Source organism: Nicotiana tabacum, chromosome 24 (genome assembly GCF_000715075.1).
Source record: "Nicotiana tabacum cultivar K326 chromosome 24, ASM71507v2, whole genome shotgun sequence".
In the NCBI taxonomy this organism is placed as follows: Eukaryota; Viridiplantae; Streptophyta; class Magnoliopsida; order Solanales; family Solanaceae; genus Nicotiana; species Nicotiana tabacum.
Window position 1 is genome coordinate 101,520,657 of NC_134103.1, and position 5,653 is coordinate 101,526,309.

Sequence of the window (5,653 nt, forward strand, 5' to 3'; positions counted from 1 at the left end):
ACTTTTTCCCTTCACTACAAAGTTAGTGGATGAAGGAAGTGATAGCCATGTTCAGTAAGTAGGTGAAATTTAAAAGCACAATGTATAGGAAAGATTAGTAGTGGATGAAGAGTTCTTGGTTGATACAAAAAAGGTGGGAATATCACAGGTATTTTTATAGGAATTGAGGACCATGATTTTATTATTCTTGAGATAGATAACTAATGTAAGTGAAAAATTCTATATCTGTCGAGAATGTTAAAAACAAATCAATAGCAATAGTTTCTAGAGAGGTATTTGGATTAAGGTATAAGGAATTATATTCTGTCTTTTGTTACTGCATGATCTAAAATAATCTATTTTGACAGGTTAAATATTTGTATGGATAATTCTATATGGACAATTAAGAAAAGATTTGTGGTCCTACTAAATTAATAATTGAAAAATTAAACTACCTCACAAGGAACACTACTTTAAAAAAAGTCATAACTTTGATATCTTTCTATGTTCTGAGAATCCTAGGATGATTGTAGACATGTAAAACCAGACAACAAATGGAATACATTTGGTAAATTCTTCGCACAACCAACAAAACACATATAAGTAAACTAGATGAGTGTTAATTTCTGTCAACCTTTAGTTGCATCCACAGAAGACATATTGAAATCTAAACCTAAACAGCAATAAATATTTCAGAATAACCATAATACTACACACACATAAGTACAGTTCTAATTTTTATAGATTATGACATAGAAGACTACATATTACATCTGAGTATATAATACAATTTCACAATCTATGAATTTAAGAACAGTAAATTTTGCTCCAATCTTCAAATCATATTCCCTAAGATAACCGTACAAATGACATTCCTGTCGAATTGTTCATACGCTCCTTCTCCAAAAGAGTTCCATTTTCAAATTACTCCAACAAAATTAGGATCGAGACATGTAGCAGTGTGTTAAATTTTAACACATCTACCTGAGATGTATAAATGAGACGTGTAAATAACAATAATTCCTTGAACAGAAAGCCTAGTAATATACAGGCACAGAAGTGAAGCACAGTCCCATCACTAAATAGCCAATTTAACATATAGAAACAAAAGAAGCAATTTCATAACCTGTGAATTCAAGCATAGAAAAATTTGCTCCCTTCTATAAAACTATTCCTTGCATGCTTGTTCATCCACACTATCCTGGAGAAGCTACATCCTAAAATCAATCTACAACAATTTAAGGATGAGACATATCGCATATCAAAAGTGGAAACTTGAGAAAACCTGCTGGAGTTGATCCAAAAACCCACTGACCATGAGTCTCGGATTTCTGACATGACTAAAAGCTGTTTCCTGCAGATATGACTTGATTTTCCATTTCTGTTGTGTCTACCTCTCTATTTCTCTGCCATGTAACACAGAATGTAAATAATAACAGGACGGCATTCAAATCAAACATATAAAAGTCCTTAGATTCTTTTGCAGTACGTCAATAAATATACATCGTCTCTTTAATAATGCATATTTGAACCCCAAGGAGCAGATAGTAAGACAAACAGTACATTTGAAAGTTCGTCTAACTTAAGGTCATAATCAAGACCTGCAAATTCTTTTGAGTTAACGGCTCACAAGGCTTGTATGAACAAATACAAAGGCTTTTTACCACTAATGGTCAAAGCATTTGCATCTGGTATAAGACTTTGACATGCATAACTCAGGAGCTTCAATATGGAATATTTTAGCGCCCTTAACTATGAGCTAAAAAATGCTAAATCAGTTATAGATTAGAGAACAATCGTCACATTTTAATCTTTAATGCAAAGTACATTCTAAAATAGTAGCAAGTCCATGTACTAATAAACATAAGATGCTAGTCCCAAGGAGTAATGCAAGCTCAAAGTAGAATTCAAAGTAACTGAGAGTGATAATTCAAAATGGGAAATCCCCTAAGAAATACATCTGGAAGAACAAATTCTCTTCCTTGCAAATGCATATCTAATACTATTTTTTTTATTTAAAAAAGGAATTAGAGATACATATGAGGGAAGAGCATTGTATTTCTTAAAGCCATAATATTTATTTATCTAGGAAGTACGTAAGAAGCCAAACTATCAAAAGCTTTATAACAAACCAATTACAAGCATATGAGCAACCAAAGAAAAAAAAAGGAATAGTCCCTTGAATAAACATAACTTGGCATGTTAATCAGTATATAAAAGGGTGGATACACAAGTCATTTAAAAGATAATAGAACCAACATGTTGCCTAGATTACCTGTCAAAGATTTATCATCGTCTATAAAAGCAGTCCTATCAATTCTTATTTCATAGAACCTGATGCTGGAAGTTTGATAGAAAACAAAGCCATCATGCACATGAAAAGGATGCAGCAAATATAAGGAGAGATCAAAAGTTCACATTAGGAAGTTAATGAAAATGGCGTTCAATTTGGGCAAGAGACAAAGTATATCTAAGTATTTAATGAGAACTCCCCCCATGAATACATTACAATGTGAAAGGATTTAATAACTTACAAATTTCAATCACGCTCTATGTAAAAACCATCAAGTAGACTTTATAAAGCAGTTCAAGTAGCAGCTCTCTGTAATTCCTTCAACCTGTTAGCCCACAGCCTAGCTCTCGTCTTTCTGAGATCTGAATAATCAAGAACTTCTTGTTGCGTTAGCTGGAGTTTGATTTGTTTTCTCTCTTCCTCCAAAAGACATATCAACTGCAACAAACTTTTTTTGGGATAGTTGGTAGGTCCTACCAAATATGCAACATAATATAGTCAAAGATCTGGTGTAGTAAGTAAGTAAAGATGCTAATATTCAATCCAGTTGAAGTTGCATGCAAATATTTTTACCAGTGTGACACATGAGACTAAAAGTTATCAGTTTGATTAAAAGTTCATCTAATAGATAGGTCACATTTTAGTTTTCCTGCTCTATAATAATCCTATCCAATAAAATACATTTAGTTTTTCAAAAGTAATTTTACAATAACAATCATCCTAACAAGAATTGTTTCCAGAAACATTCTTACAAAACATTTCCACAAACTTCTCCAAGAATTATTTTCGAAAAACTCTTCAAACGCTGAATATATATAGAAAGCAATATCTTTTTCCATTGCAAATCTCTAAGCTCCTAAGAGTAAAATAAGAATATCAAGTTCTAACAGCATTCCCTTGGATACATTACAGAGATTTAATTATTTTCCATAAGTTTAAAGGAAATCATTGTTAAAAGAGAACCTTAAAACTATTGTCTCATATCCATCAAACAATCAATATTACACAAAAGTAGTTATCGGTTATATCAGAATCTACTGTCCACACCATCAAATATAGGAAGTAGCAGCTAGCATCATTCACTCATATTAAAGGAGATGCAAAATTCAATACATCTAAGGTGCAAGCTTGATGGGAATAAATTCTCTCTTATTTTTTTTCTTCTTCTTGTCCGTTAAGCTGTAAAACGATTAAATAATAAAGCCACTTATTAGTCACCTTAATGATCTTAAAACCTCATACTATTCATTGACAACCAATTAAGCACATTATGCAACTCCTGAGAATGTTTTAATAGTTGAATATTAAAATTTACTAAGTAAAACTAAAAAGCTACCGTTTATGATCGTGGGATCAATTTTAAACCTCATTCAAGAGCTCGGAGAGAGAAAGAAAAGGACTTCAAGAGCATAGATGAGGAATCTAATGCGCGCAGCAGTCAGGCAATGTAAACAAAAATTTCAAAGGGGTTATGCCTCAAAACAAAGGGTTAATACCTAAAAATTAGGAGAGAATCGGCCTTTAACTTAATAATAAAAAAATAAAGGAAATAAAAATGCAAAACTTTTCAAAATAAATAGCAATTTCAAGGGGTAATACCTCAATACTCCCATTCAGCAACTTCCAAGAGTGCTTACATTCTGCAGGAACAGTCTGAGGATTTTCTCTGTTTGAATAGGAAACTAAAAGGTAACAATCAAAATCTAGAGGTGTATCCGACAACCTACAACGGAAAACCAAAGAACAAAGCATAACCTTAGAAACAAAGAAAACCTTATATTAAAGAATTAATTGTAAGAGAGAGAAAAGAATATATCACAAGATCAAGATGAGTAGCTAACCTGAAGATTGTATCAATCTGAGTAGAAGGATAAGAACAAAAAGTATAGAATTGGAAAAAGTATCTAAAGCAAAGGAAGATGGAGAACCATGTGATGTTGGGCATATTTAGATACGTGTTATGTTATTTACCCATGTTTTAATTACTTTTTGATATTATTTGATCTTTAAAATACCCAATATAGTTTAATTATTGATTTTATGACTAATTGAGTTGTGTGGTATGATTTAGGGTGTTTGGAGTACAAAATTATGAAAAAAAGGTGCTCTAGCTAGAGAAAGAGGGGTTGGATGCGTCGTATCCAATCTAGAAAAAAATTAGATTTCGTGCACCCTTAGCAGTGAAGTCGGCCCATAGCATCCGCACCTAGGCAAAGCTGAGATGGAGGAACATAGGGTGGAAGCGAAGCATGCGAAGCGGAGAAGTGGAGGATGAGGTGGATGCGACGCATCCACCCCAGCATCACTCCCTAAAACTTATTTGGATTGAAAATAGGAGAACTTTGGCCCACGACTTTTGTACGCAATATATAAGCCAAAAACGTCTCTTTTTAGGTCATCTAACATATTGGGAAGGGAAAAAAAGCCACGACAAAGCTTGGGGACCACGGAATTCATCTTGAGTTCTTATTTTTCCTTCTTTTATTGATTTTTATGCACTCTTGTAAATTTTTTGATGATTGCATGAACATGAGTGGCTAAGAACCCTATTATTCTAGGGTCATGGGTATACATGAATGTTGACGTTTGAAGTTTAATTTGACAAAGTTGATTTTATCATATTGGGTTATTTATTTAATTCTGTTTTTAATTAATTTGCTGAGTAGCTAACAATGAATTACTATTTATGAATCTAGAGTTGAACTCGAAAGTGAAAATTCTAGATTGCATATAGAATTAAATAAAGTAAGTTCTTGAACTCGGGCATCTGGGAACGGATTCGCAATTAGGATAGAAATATACCTAATTGTCTTGCTTAGTTGAAATATAGGAAGTGTAAATGCATTCTTGTTAATCTTAATTCAATAAACATATAGGCATTAAATTAGCTTGAATAGGCGATTAAGAACTCGACAGATTCTTATGAGTAATATCAACCTTGTCAATCAACAATCCAGATAAATCAATTAGTTATTTTAAGCTAATAATGCAACATGATTGTTAGATAACATGTGACCCTGGAATATTATCTCCTATTGATTGTTATTCGAAATTATTTAAGTGTTGTGGTTGATCTCTAGTATTTCATTACTTGATAGTTTTTAGGAAGTAAATTAGAAAATTATCTATTTTGTGAGAAATCGCTTGAATCGATAAGTTATTTGAGTTTGAGTTAGTCAAAAGTTAATCATAAGTTTTCGTGGGAACGATACTCTACTCACTACTATATTACTTGACGACCACGTATACTTGCGTGAGTGTGTTTGATCGCAACACCCCGTGCAGTGGAATTAAACTACACTAATATGCTACATCAGCTATATGAGATGACAAAAATGCCCTCAATTTGAATCTTAGTGCCAAAAAACAAACAGGTCAAAC

The 5,653-nt window shown here is 32.6% G+C and overlaps 1 long non-coding RNA gene across 3 annotated transcripts; it reads right to left on the bottom strand.

Moving 5' to 3' along the window:
- Positions 1-647: 647 nt before the first annotated feature.
- Positions 648-4,262, bottom strand: LOC142178540 (uncharacterized). Of its 3 annotated transcripts, none has more exons than XR_012706737.1 (6): positions 4,114-4,262; positions 3,872-3,995; positions 2,514-2,745; positions 1,295-1,385; positions 1,106-1,207; positions 648-963 (listed from the first exon to the last, which is right to left on the bottom strand). It is a non-coding gene; the product is annotated as an uncharacterized LOC142178540 (long non-coding RNA). The 3 variants fall into 3 exon arrangements; XR_012706738.1 differs by having other exon boundaries at positions 1,106-1,180; positions 1,265-1,385; XR_012706736.1 differs by having other exon boundaries at positions 1,106-1,385.
- Between the last annotated feature and the right edge of the window lie 1,391 nt (positions 4,263-5,653).